The sequence below is a fragment of the Calidris pugnax genome, unplaced genomic scaffold (genome assembly GCF_001431845.1).
Source record: "Calidris pugnax isolate Ruff unplaced genomic scaffold, ASM143184v1 scaffold147, whole genome shotgun sequence".
NCBI lineage: Eukaryota > Metazoa > Chordata > Aves > Charadriiformes > Scolopacidae > Calidris > Calidris pugnax.
In genome coordinates, this window is record NW_015092359.1 from 2911962 (window position 1) to 2926928 (window position 14967).

Genomic DNA, 14967 nt, shown 5'->3' on the forward strand with positions numbered 1-14967 from the left:
GCCGAGTACAGAGGCACGATGACTTCCCTACTCCTGCTGGCCACGCTATTCTTGATACGAGCCAGGATGCCATTGGCCTTCTTCGCCACCTGGCCACACTGCTGGCTCATGTTCAGCCAACAGTCGACCAACACCCCCAGGTCCTTTTCTGCCAGGCAGCTCCAGCCACTCTGCCCCCAGCCTGGAGCGCTGCAGGGGGTTGTTGTGACCGAAGTGCAAGACCCTGCACTTGGCCTTATTGAACCTCATTCCATTGGTCTCAGCCCATCCATCCAGCCTGTTGAGATCCCTCTGCAGAGCCTCTCTACCCTCCAGCAGATCAACACTCCCACCCAATTTGGTGTCGTCTGCGAACTGACTGAGGGTGCACTCGATCCCCTCGTCCAGATCATTGATAAAGATGTTGAAGAGAACCGGCCCCAGTACCGAGCCCTGTGGGACACCACTCGTGACCGGTCGCCAACTGGACTTCGCTCCATTCACCACCACTCTCTGGGCTCGGCCCTCCAGCCAGTTTTTAACCCAGCGGAGAGTATACCCATCTAAGCCATGAGCACCGAGTTTTTCCAGAAGAATCCTGTGGGACACTGTATCAAAGGCCTTGCTAAAGTCTAGGTAAATAACATCCACTTAACGCTGTTGATCAATCATCAGGTAGCCACTGGCTTTCAGACACCAAACGGAGCTAACCTGCCTCTCAACAACTCTGGAACGTTAATTTCTAGCTCAGGGGTTGCTAGTAAGATCCAAGGATTGCAGTGATCCCTTCTGCTCCTTTTCTGTAGAGCTATGGGTTAAATATAGTATCTGAAATGCAGCAAACAGACCTATGCTGGCCTTTCACAGTCAGGGAAAGACACAGCCCAGGTATTACTCCGTCGGGATTTGCAGACTGGAAAGCTTGCTTTTTTGACCTGCTCTCACGTTTTTCTCTCTAGTCTATGGCTTCCGAATCTTTCTGAAGACACAACGCCAGCTACATCAGTCACATAACTTAGTTACTTAACAAACAGAACAACTGTGCTGGAGGAAATTTTCCTGTCCACTGGGAGTTGGGCAGTGCCTTCACATGACTCGATCAAATCATCTGAAACAGAAGAAAACTCTGCACCAAGTCCTACCTTGCACCTAAATCTCCCGGCATTTGCCAGGCAGAGGTGAAACACTCCCACCGGAGTGACCAGACAGTGCTGGTATGGTGGCCTTTTACCACCAGTACAACTTTCCCTTTAGTACAAATTCCTTGGAAAATCATCCAGAGCTTAGATGGAAATCTACTTGCTGTCTGCTTTGATTTTACAGGCAAGAGGGTCAGCCCAGAGAAGAGCAGAAATGACACAGCCTTCTATTCATAGCAGAACTACCACAGACAAATTATGCAGATTACTAGAATCAACCAGCTAACATACTTTGCGTAAGCCATTCTCACCTTAAAGTTCACCAGGGCAAAAACTGAAGACAAGTTTGACTAGATTAGGGAAATAAAAGAAGAAAAAAAAAAAGAGAGCGAGTGCAAATCACTAGAAAAATCTGTTCTATCCGATAACTAAGTATAGGATTAGGGAAATAAAAGAAGAAGAAAAAAAAAAAAGAGAGTGAGTGCAAATCACTAGAAAAAATCTGTTCTATCCGATAACTAAGTATACTTGAATCAAAGTTTTAAATTATCAAACTAAATCAGCAGAGATGTTGAAATACTGAGATGCAAAGAAAAAAAACCTAAAAGGAGAATCTCACTGCATTAATTACCTCACTTAGGAAGGAGGATGAAGGCATGAATTCAACTTCATAGTCATAAATGTCATCCTATTCCTCCTGCCTTATAGGGGAGCTTATGGTAATTTTTTATCTTTCATTTGACCCTCTGGTCCTATTGCAAATGCAGGAATGGTGTTCATGCCTCGTCTCGCTGAGTAAAGAGACTGAAATAGTCCAGTTCTGCTATATAGGAGGGAAAAAAACTTTGAAAAAAAATTTTAAAATACTTTAAAAAAAACATAAAGGTTTTTGGTTGTGGGGTTTTTTTCCCCTCCCTGTATATTTACATACAAAATACTCCCAAACAGTCAATCCTGACTCCACCTCACCCATTTGTCAAACACTGCCTATCTACTATTCAAAACCAGCCTGAGATATAAATGCCTCCTGGGCATGAGCATTTCAGAGTGCCAGCACCCGATGTGCCTCGGAATGCCAGGAGCACAGGAAAACAAAGCACATCGTACACACAGGACATCAGGTTCTTTCTGCAAGACAGGGAAGTTTGAGAGCATTGCATTTGTCAACACAGCTTTCTCACCCAGAAAGGTGGAAGTTTTGAACACTTCCAAGGGTTTTGAAATGCAGGCAGCATATGTTGCCATCGACGCACGAATTAAACTACTTTTTGTTCTTCAAAGAACAAGCTTTTGATAGCCACTGTCAAGGGATGTGGCAATCTATTTAATAAAAGATGAGTCCAGATGCAACGCCCTTGATAACAATAGGGCTACAATGGTTTGGAGCAGTGCAAGTTTATAAAATACCTATTTAATAAAAGACGAGTCCAGATTTCAGCTGCTGTAGATCCCTGATGCAATGCCCTTGATAACAATAGGGCTACGATGGTTTGGAGCAGTGCAAGTTTATAAAATATGCCCTCAAATATACAATGCATCAGAACACCACCGTCCTCCTCAACAGGAAAGCTATCACAGCTCGACCTTGTTGTCTGAAGTGACTTGAATAAGTGGAAGAGAACTACATTTTTACTTTTCCCTTCGGAAGTTCACGGGGCTGACAGGCAATGAATGGAAAAGGGGTATGAAAAACAAACTCAACATTGTTCTATAAAATCCAAAGCAATACAAAACATATGGATTTATTCCTTAAAGGACCTGAGTATTTTTCAGTCTAGCTTTTCTCACAGGGAGAAAGTTCCATGGTTCTCGTCATGTCTTTTTAAAGTACTATTAGTAAACGGGAGGGATCAGCACATAAGAGAGTAAATTAGATTGGAAAACCTTCTCTGAGCATCTGTTGTTGTCCTACTTTGAACGGTACAGCTACAAGTAAGATTGCCAGGTACACTGCATCAGTTGGTCTTAAAGGATACAAACAGTTTATCTGTTCACTCTGTTTATCTCTGTTCAGCTGGCTTGAAATCAGTCTTGTTCCTCTACATCTAGCTCTAAAAAAATCCATTCAGAAAAAAAGCTCTTATTTATACATAGTACCTCTCACACAGTTTTCCAACCATTTTTCTTAGCCTTTAAAGTTTTCTACTACCTTTTAACTAAACTTCCATAACTTTCAATAGATCTACCTTAACATTTCCTACTTGAAGAAGCAAACGTGACATCAAATTGCTTACCATACTGTCAACACAAGAAACCTGCTACAGAAGTAGGAAGCAAAGAGTCTCTTGGTTCCCTCTCCTCCTCTTTGAAACCATAAGAATGATTTATTTTTTTACTGTGAGGGTGGTCAAACATAGGAGCAGGTTTCCCAGAGCGCCTGTAGATTGTCCACATGTGGAGCTGCTCAAACCTCAGCCAGCCACGGTCCTTGGCAACCTGCTCTTGGCTCACCCTTCCAATCTGAACAATTCTGTGATTCTGAGATAAACAAGCACCCAGTCTTGAGCTCTTTTTTCATTTTGTGGATAAGCAGTAAAACAGGCAGATGTTTGTTGGGTGCACTCACGTTTCTGTATCCCTTTTGTATCCTAAATGCACTACTACCTTACTATGACACACCACCTTAATATACACATCTGGCAACCAGAGACAAATCATAGCAGGTATTGTAAATGAAGCCACAGTGCTTTTTTCAGTAAAAAAAAGGCTAAGTAAAGCTGGTTTTACCCTGATCTGCCTGATAAGATGGTGATTAAAAATATATATATATATTCAGCTTAAGGAGTTACATCTATTGAACACATGACAGCACAGCCCTGTGGGGATGGAGGCTCTGAGCCTGTAGACTTAGCAGCACAAATTCTTTCTGTGCACAGCTAACACAATTGCACATTGCAGCACGAACTCTTTCTGTGCACAGCTAACACAATTGCACATCAGAGGTAATAAATAAAGGCTTGCTGACTTCAGTACCTTTTGTTCATCTAACAATCTGTAAAGAATATTTGAAGGCAATATTTTGTCTCAGCATTCACCTCTGACTAGACTTTTTTGGTTTACTGCAGGAATACCTCTATATACTTTTTTTCACGTTAGACAGCATGCACATATTGAAAAGTGAGGTTTTTGTGAGGACACAGAGGGTAATGCGTGATGGGTGAACGTGAGGGGAGAGCAGGCAGGCAGGCAGGCAGGCTGGGACGACTGGAAAGAAAACATCCAGATATGGTCTCCACTAGGCCTGGAGAGAGGAAGATTTTTCCTCTGCAGAGGAGGACTGGGTTAGAGACCACTTGCCCAAACTAGACATCCCTAAGCCCATGGACCCTGATGGGATGCACCCGCAAGTACTAAGAGAACTGGCAGATGTTATTGCTGGGCCACTCTCCATCATCTTTGAAAGATCATGGAGAACAGGAGAGGTGCCTGAGGACTGGAGAAAGGCAAACATCACTCCAGTCTACAAAAAGGGCAAGAGAGAGGACACAGGGAACTACAGACCAATTAATTTCACCTCCGTCCCTGGAAAGGAAATGGAGCAACTTGTTCTGGATGTCATCTCCAAACTTTTTGAAGAACAGGAAGTTATTGGAAGTGGTCAACACTGATTTACCAAGGGTAAATTCTTTGTTGTCAGGAAGAGTTGTGACAAGACAAGGGGTAATGGTTTTAAATTGGAAGAGGGGAGATTTAAATTAGATACCAGAAAGAAATTCTTTCCTGTGAGGGTGGTGAGGCACTGGCACAGGTTGCCCAGAGAAGCTGTGGCTGCCCCATCCCTGGAGGGGTTCAAGGCCAGGCTGGATGGGGCTTTGAGCAACCTGGTCTGGTGGGAGGTGTCCCTGCCTATGGCAGGGGGGCTGGAACTAGATGGTCTTTAAGGTCCCTTCCAACCCAAATCATTCTACGATCAACAAGATCAAACCTAGTTTCAGTTACACATAAATGAAAGAGTAATCCCACTTGTAAGTAAGCAGGAAGAAAAACAGCACAAACAATCCTCACCTATCAGAAACTGCCCATGATATTTCATCCCCCCAGTTTAGTTTTATATTTCACCCATTCTCCCGAGGAGTCGTTTCAGGGATGAGGCAACTTGACTGAGCTAAAGCAGAGTATTCTTTCACTGTCTGCATCCATGCATTGTCTGGAGAAGGCTGAGTTAAATGCCTGCAAATTACATTGAGGGGGGCAGGAGAAGCAAAGTAGCATTTTATAGCCTGTAATTAATGAGTCACTCAGCTTGTAGACAAACATTTTGAATACTGATTGCGGCAGCCATCATTCCTGCACCCATCGCTTTCACCAGTGACAGTGTCACAGCAGCAAGAGCTCCACCATCCCCCAAAGCCTGAACTTGCAGCCTTGCGGAGCCAACTCACAATTTCTGGAGACAGAACAAGAGCTAAAGGATGGGGCCATCACCTTGGTGGGCAGGAAGGGATATTGCGGGGTCACCTCGAGCATATAACTTGTTAAGTAGGATGTCAAGGTTATTCCAAATTATTACAGTCAACCACATGACAGCTGTTCACTGTCCTTCATTGTTGGGCCAGATCTGAAGGGCCTGAATCTATGTGAAACAAATATTTTTGCTGCTGGCAAGCAGCGTGCAGATCCATACAGAGTAATTTCAGGCTTTATCATTTTCTCTATAATCAATGCTGCTTCTGTTCTTAATTTACAGGCAGAATCTGGCACAGGAGGGGAGTCTGTTGCACCACCAGTTTAGAAGCACACTCGATCTAAAGCAGGAGACAGGCACACACTCCTCTAGCACTTCGTTTATCATTGTTTTATACCAAGTAGCTGTTTTCCTCCATGGCAATATTTCACTGCTCTCCCTCCTCCCCGCCACCTTATCGGAAAAGTCTGCTAGCAGGGATGTGACAAACACCTGGTTGTCACTACAGGGGTGTACTGTACTAATCACCTAATGATAAATTAGGCCATTAATATTTAGCAATTCCATATAAAAGCATGTTCCTGTACTGCATCACCTCCACAAAGCTCTTCAGGGCCGTTTCCCTGCAAGGTGAAAAGTCTCATGCATTTCACAGGAAGCTTAACACAAAAGACCAAGAGTCATATGTTCTTTAGCACCGGTTTGCATGACAGATTATTATTTTCTTTTTTTTAAATATCAGATGTTGTGAGAAGACCACAGGCTTGTTTTACAGAGCACACGTCTTCAAAGTTTCCTGTCGAGTCATAGCCCTCTGATGTATGCAATCTTGTAAACACTTCTGATAGCAATTAAAATGTGTGTTACTTGCGTGGTTGACCACTTAGCTCTTATCTGAATTACCCAGTTTATTAGGTGGAATTACTGCCTAAGACATGCTGATCTGCTCAGGAATTGCCACTGAGGATTCAGCATGAAATGCTGATGTCTGGGTGAAGCGTGACCTAAACCTGATACATCTTAACATATATCGACCCTGTTGTTTTTCCACTCGTAATTAAAAATTGACTTTTTCAGTCATTTTACATTAGTAACAGATGGGGATGAAATAAGGATAAGCAAAGATTTGCTTCTTGTACCTAAGACGACCTAATATTGCAGCAGTATCGAGAAATAGGCTTGAAATAATCCTGTGCACATGCCTGCCAACAGCCCTCCGTAACACAATAGCTGAAAAAGGGATACCATCAGCCACAGGGAGGGAAAGAGTGCTCATTAAATTCAAATTCACAATAGCCCAAGTGATTGGATTTCTGACAAGTACTGATATATTTTAAACCCAAAGGAATGCAAAACTAATAATAGCAGCATTACTGGCTACCTCAATTTTAATCACGTGTCTCATGATATTTTGTGTCTTCCTTAGAGGCCTGTTTTCAACAAATCTCAATTTTTCTTTTTTTTTTTTTTTTTTAAAAAAAAAAAAGTAGATTTGTAGACCTCATTGTGGAGGAAAGGTTAAAAATTCAACTGACCACTTGTTATGAGATAGCTCTTAGGGAAAATAGACCACCACAAATGTATTGACTTTTAAGCTAGTCCTGCAATTTGGGAACGCCTGGGGTAGGCAGTACCGTACTGATATTTAAGTAATCTGTTTGGTTTCCTTCAGTATGTTTTTGGGAGAGGCAAATAGACTAGGGTTTTTCTTCCATTAACCTATTGAATACTTCATGCCCAGATGCAATACTCCTCTTGGATAGGTGGCATTTTTGGCAGCCCCAAATTCCTCCTAAATTCGAAGGGATTGTTCTGATTTACACTACTGCCTCCCTCATCTGCCTTTAGTGGAAGGAAATAAAGCATAATACACTTGCAGAAATTTATTACAGGAATATCACATTACACATGCACATTATCCACATTGCCTTACCTGGCTATGAAACACTCATAGCAAAATGTTATCACCTATTCTAAAGTATTAAATAGCAGGGGCGTGATAGACAAATAAAAAGTCCAATACTTAAGCTTCCAAAGGATCGGCTGTCTCTTCTCTAACATAAACAGGCGAAACACTGCAGATATAAAAATGAAAAATAGAAAGAGAAGATAAGCCTCAGCCAGCCTGCACTCCTCTTGGAAACATTAGGCAGTGAGAGCCCCGGTGTGTGCACAGACATGACCCCCATCAGCACTCAGCCACGACCACGTGTGGAACAGGTCACACCAGGCAGGTAGACATCCTTGCTCTGAGGGGGCAGGTTGTTTGGATGCACTCACCAAAGCCACACAGCCACAGTAAAAAAAAAAAAAAAAAAGAAAGAAAATACAAAAATAAATCTGTTCATAATGAGCTCCAAATAAGGAAAAGGTCTGTTTCAAAAAATCCATGAGATTGGCTTTAAATAATTATGAGGAATTATCTCCAAGTTCCTACATTGCATCTATTCGTGTTTTTAAGTTTCCCTCTGCATTGACAAGTACCAGAAAATTACCATTAAAAAAAAAAAAAAAGCCTAGAAGCTCTTGCAAGCTTTTTTATTTCAGTTTTAAGAAAGGAAAGAGGCACAAATACTAAACCATATTGTGTAATTGCATGATGGATTTGTTGTGGGTTTTTTTTTTTTTCCTCTATCTGTGCATGTGTTACTACCTCCCTAATTAAATATATCAGAATTCGGCGAGGCCTGTATTTCTGGATTACAGCTGTTGGCAGGCCTGGAAAACACTAGCTACAGCTTTGCTCCAGCTGTGCCTACTCAGTACTAATCTCACTCCTAGAGCCACAATGTCACAGCGAGGAGTGCGGCCCTCAGCAGAGACGCGGCGGTGCCAGCCTCACCTCAGCCAACAGCATACAAATGGAAGCCCTTCTGGGAGCATTAATAATGCAAGGTAGGCAACGTACAAGGGCTTGGCACAGCCTCATGTGTGCATTAGCTGAGGCAACCAGGACGAACAAAGTTAAATAGGGCTGGATGAGTCGACAGCCTGCGTGGATTCCCGGTACCCTTTTCCATCACCCTCAAGGGCTTCATGAATAAAGATAAGCTACACAAACACTCTCCATCTATTTCCACCTCCCCCCCCCACCCCCCAACATCATTGTACATGCACACTTAATAAACTTCCTTATCTCTTCAGTGACCTGAAAGATTCAACAAACCCAAGCCTGAATAATTTAAAAATAACCAAACAAATAGCTGAGAAAAATGATAAGGGAATGCTTAGCTGACAATGGTGGATGAACAAAAACTTATCTTCAGCTGACAATGTGGCGAGCGTGGTGTCAACACAACAAAAATTGTAGACAACAAACAAAAGTTACCTTGACCCTTCTGATTGCCATTCGGTGATTTTCAAGTTAAATGTCTGCGGCAATGAAAGATAAATAAATGAGGGAGGGAAAGATTGAAACTTCTTATGGCTTTGTACTGTGAAGTTCAGGGTTTGAAAACCTATGGATTTGGTATTAGATTAAATCAAGTCCTAAGCTTCTTTCAGGGTTTGTGAACAATTTTTGCACATCTGCCGTGCTGCAGCAGGACAACATACCATTGTTCATCTGAAAAGGAAATTAAAAGATGCTCTGCGTTTCCACAGAATTACCACCCCAAGGCATTTGTCTTTGATAGTCTTATTTACAGAGTTGCTCAGATTTCATAAATCCTGCTGAAATTAATGCAGCCTAAAGTGTTTGGTGTCACTGAGCGCTAAGCGGTGAACAGCTGAGGCTTGTTCCAAGCTACAGAATTCTGTCTCTGTGTCAAAACCAAGTTCTTACCTTGGTTGGCATCATTATGCCAGAAAAGCCTTCGTATTGGGGAGGCAGCTATATCAGGAAAGAGAGATTCCATTTTTTGTTTAAAAATGCTGTATTCATAACCACCATCAGCAAAACATGCTCTGCATAAGGTTCAGGTCAAGTTGGAGATATCAATACTTGCAAAACTAATATTGAATGCATACATTTTTTTTTTTTTAGCATTAAGACATTCCAGTTAAAATTACAGGGAATCTGTCTGGAAAGGTTCTTTGAGACTTTATTCTTCACTTGTTTTGAAACTCAGGATATCCTGGTCTTTAACTTTTCTCCAAGCCACCTTCTATAGAAAAACACTATGTACTTTTAACTCTCCAAAAGCTACCGGATAGCTAAAAAAAATCGTATCAGTTACTTAGAAGTTTCACTTCAGTAGTTTCAAAAAAATATGTCGCAGATTGGTTCCTGTCTCCAAGGCAATTACAGTACAGGTAGGCTGTTTCCTCAATTGAGTTGTTTCATTGGAAGTCCTGGGGGAAACTATGAGACAGGACAGGCATTACCACTCTCTGTGAAGCACCCAACTAACTTTTGCACAAGGCATTTGAGGTTGGTTTTAATTATTATTACTTCCTCTGCATTTTGACAGACATAGCATCTTCTATTCTTTCACCTTGTTTAGGGCTGGGGTAGCAGGTTTCATTTGTATGAACAGCAGGTCTCTAAAACCCAAGAGCCCTGGCTACCACCTCTCCTTCATCTCTCCACGTACACGAAGGTATTCCCATGTTACGGTCTCAGCAGTGCATGCCAGTGTTCCCGTGCCACACATTGATGGAAACCAGCACCATCTGGTGCACTATCATCCTTCCCACCTCCTTCCTGTCACTAGTTCATTCATGTGACATTGCCATCAGATTTACCCGGGTTGGCACTAAGCAGTGGAAAGCCCCAGTGCCAGGGACGCACTCCTTGTTCCCGCCGGCAGCCTGCCCACAGCCAAGGGATGTTGTAGACCTGAGGGGAAGGAGTGTGCAAGGCTGATCCATAGGGCAGGCAGAGGAGGGGGATAGAAACAAAGTTTCTATAGTTAAAGCTTCTCAGCCCTAACGAGCACTCAAAATAAATTAGACCAAAATGCTGTGAATGTAACTATTGAGTAAAGAGTAAGGCAGAAAAAGTAAAAAGAACTAATGCGTCAATGAGATCATCTGCCCTACCTGCATGAGGAAGAATGAAGCTATTGGGATGAAGCAGGCTGGGGCAGGAGATCCAAGGTCACTGCAGAGCCAACCTGAGGTTAAAGTAGGAGCCAACATCAATAAGTATGCAAGATAGCAGGGTTCAGAGAGTGACAACCTTGGACATCAAGTGACTCAATGAGACAAAAGAGACACCACATTCAGCTGGGGTGACAAAGGGGAAGCAGGATATGGCTGTAAAAATGAAGTAGTGAGCCATGTGTTTGAGTCATAGTGTTTCCTCTTTCAAAAGGAGATGCGGACCACTCGCTGGAAGGACATAAGCTTCATAGGCTTGCTTGACTTTCATGGGCCTCATGGATGTAGTCAAGGAGATGCCAGGGCCCCTGGACAAGGGGGGCATGAATAGAACAGCCCAACAAACTAGAAAAGTAGCTGGACCCTCACACACCTCAGTGCCCATTTTCTACTTCGCTATTGACAGTGTAGAAAAACACTTCTGTTATGATGCTTCTGAAAATAACTTTTAACCAATTCAGCTAGAGAGAGAAACTACTTAATATGGCACAATCACCTGCCTGGGTAAAGCATTACTCAGTGCTGCAGAGACAATGGTGCTTTGTACTCATCTTCAAAGTTTGAGAAAATACCACCATTTAAAAAAAAAAAAAACAAAACAAAACAAACCAAAACTTTCAGTTCCATCAGTCAGCAATATCTGATGCCCAGGACTTTAGAATAAAGACTTAGAGACCAAGATCTCTTGCTAATACTTCATGCTTTATAAATCTTTGGTTGAGCTTTGGGCCTATTTGAGTATTCAAATATATGTTGCTAAGCCCAACTCCACTGTCCACTTGCCAGGTAAAAGGAGGTTTCTACATGTGATACCTTATACATTGCGTAAAAGCAGCTGTGTTTTTAAAGCAAAGCGCTATTCTCAGCTAGAAGTAGTACTGAATGACATTTAAGGCAGATCTGATTAAGTACTTTATAATCATAGTAAGCATATTATTGAAGAATCCGAGAAGCAACCTCAGTTTTTATCATCAAAAAGAAATATAGTTTATCTTTGAAGCACACACACACACACACACACAAAAAACACACATAGGGAAAGGGCATCTTGCTCATCACTAAGACAGGTATTTCAGCAAGCCAGGCATTGGAGACTACAAATCACATATATGTTCAGGACTGCTAATGAGTTAAAAGATAAAACAAGGTCTTTGAAACAGCTTTGCTCTTTCAAGTTCAAGAAATAGAAGAAATAATTTCTAGGTGTGACTTTTTACTGGACGCTTCATAGAAGATTATTTGCCTTTGACAGTAGTGACAATCAGCCCCCTGGTGTGCCTTGGAAAGGTTAGTCATCCAACTTCCACGACATTCCCTGCCTTTCCCTGGCAGCTGCCACTGGAAAACATGCCAACAGCTGCACAGTAACAACTTATAAGTGTCCCTGGGGTTCATTTGTTTCTAGTGTTCCACAAGCAGTAAGAAGCAGCACACTTAAGGACCCAAGCACTAAGCCATTTGCTTACAAATGGCTGTGGAACTTTAAAGTTTAAAACAAGATGTCTTACTATGGACTTTTAAGTTTGCTTCTTTATATTAAAGAGGCTCTAGTGTTTCAAAAACAACTGCATGAGAGATGAGCTCACAACAGCTAGGCTGCAATAAGTCAATTGCCATAACCACCAGGCCAGAACTTCGAGCAAATGCATTGCAGAGCAAGACACCCACCACACCAACCTAGAGGTCTATCCACAGTAATACTATCTAGATGTAATACTATCATGATGCCAAGACTGCCTCATCTTGGTCTACAAGGAGGAAAAAACAGCTTTACAGCAACATCTATATAGGCACAACAAATGCCACAAACCAAGAATACACAGACCATATATTGGAGGACGTCTTGAAAACCAAGATGCATCAGGAACTACTGACCCAACACACCTCGACAAGACTTTGTTGTCTGCACGTGGTGGATCTATGGACCACTCACATCATCTACCTACAGAAAAGACTCTACTCACCAAAGCTTTTCTCTGCACATGTAAACACAAAGAGCATATACTCTACATACAGAAAACTGTCTCCTCACCTTGTATAGGTCCTTCCCGCCATATGTAAAAATACTGAGGATATGGTACAAATGTATAAAGATAGCATATACTCGATATACAGAAAGGCCTTGCCTCATTGCCTCATCCACTCAGGCATTTTGGTGGTTTTGTTTTGGGGTTCCCCCCTTCACCCCACTATCTCTATAAGAAATCTATACAGAAGACACCAGAGAATTCCCAAAGGAGTTAACCTTCTAGAAACCCTAGGTAGTCCTAATAAAAATACTGGAAAATTCCCAGGAAAACCACGGATTTGGGAACTCGAAAAAAAACAAACCCACCCAGAAAATTCCTAGGGATTTAGAAAAGAGTTTCCATGAAAACTAGTGAGGATTTCTTAGAAAGATGAAAAACTTGAAGAAAAACTAAGGAATTACTATAGAGTTGAGGAAAAAAGTCATACAAGAAAAATGGGAAAATATTAGAAAGCACTGCACAGTTCCTAAAAGGCAAATTGGGAATTCCTTAAAAGCACATGGGAATCCCTAGAAAGTGAACAGAAATTCCTAGAAATAAATCAGGGAATATTTAGAGAGAAAGTGGAGCACTCGCAGAAAGCAGATCTGACACCCCTAGGAAGCTGACAAGAAATTCCTAGAAAGCAAACAGAATTACTAGAGAGTAGAGGAGAAAATCTAGAAAATAAACAGGTAATTAATATAAAGCAAAAAAAGACCTCTTGGTAAATAAGAAAAGAATTTTGAAAAAGCACAACAAAAGTTTTTGAAAGGAAGATGGGGAATTCCTAGAAAGGAAGAAGGACATTACTAGGAAATAGATGAAGATTTCTAAGAGAAGCAAGCAATATATTTCTTGACAGCAGCAGGGAATTGGTAGCAAGCAGAAAAACAAACAACCTCTAAGGAAAGAGGTGCATTTTATCAACTCTAGAAAGAACACAGGGACCTTCCAGAAAGCACTGGGGAACTGCTGGAATGAAAAGAGAAAATTGAGAGCAAGCAGGGCTTTCCTTGAAAGCACAGTACCTTGAAAGCAAGCAGGGCTTTCCTTGAAAGCACAGTAGGGAATTTCCCCAAGGCAGAGAGGAATTCCCAGAAATGAGGCTGAATTTATAAGAGGGGACTTTCCTAGAAAGCAAGTGGGAGTTCCCAAGAAAGCAAGTGACAGAAAGCAGCCAGGGGAATTCCTATAAAGCTATGGAGGAGTTCTGAGAAAGCAAATGGAGTTACCAGAAAGCAAATCAAGATTTCCTCAAAAGTGACCATCCCTAGAAAGACAAATGCAAATCACTAGAAAGCAAATGAGGCATTCCTACAAAGTGAATGAAGAACTCCTCCTAGAAAGCAGAATATATACTACAATATAAGGAAGTCCCAGAAAGCAATAGGGAACTGCTGGAAAGCAGAGGAGGAATTCACAGGCAGCAGGCAGGGACACTCTTAGGAAGTAGATAGGGAATATGTAAAGGAGCCATGGGGGTTTCCTAGAGACCAGAGAGGTATTCCTAGAAAGCCAAAGATTGGCATTCCTGGTAAGTAAAAGGGGAAGAAGATTCCTCAAAAGCAGAGGGGGTGCTCCTAGAAAGCAAAGGAGGCTGTAAGGGAATGCAATACGAGAACATCTGGTTTATTAAGCTATCTGGTTAAGGAGTATTCAGCGTAGAAGAACTAGTGACAGGGAATAATTTAAAAATCATTTAAAACACAAGCAGTATTGAGCAGATAACAGATATTGTAATGAAGACCAGAACTCTTTAGTCACCAATTAATGGGCCAGTAAAGGGGCTACTTTGGCATAGCCTTGAAGGTGGCTAGAAAGGGAGCTACAAATGAACTATGAAGTTCAGCCTGAACTTATAAGGAGTTACCAGAGTACTGTAAATCACTAGCAAGATTTAAGCAGGACTAGGAAAAGACTAAGTCTGCATCTAGAAAGATTGTGGATCCAAACCTCTGGTTGAGTAAGGAGCCCAGGGTCCAGACATGTAGGATGAAAGGGATTTCTAGAAAACGTTTTTTAGGAATTCATCCCCAAAATATATGTTGGGGGATTCCTAGAAAACATGGGGAAAACTAGGAAAGTTTTGATAAGCAGGAGGAGGGCATCCTAAAGAGCAGTTGGACAGCAGTATGAAAAAGCATTACCATGGGATTTCTAAAAAGCCTATGAAGCTTGAACTCTAGAAAGCAACAGGAAGATTTCTAGAAAGCTATATTATGAGAACACCAAAAAAAAAAAAGAGTAAGGAGTTTTCGCAGAAATCCGTTTGACTAAATCCAAGAAACCACTAGGGGGAAAAAAAAAAAACCACCAGGAGTTTTCGCAGAAATCTGTTTGACTAAATCCAAGAAACCACTAGGGGGAGAACCCAGAAAACAAAAGGGAT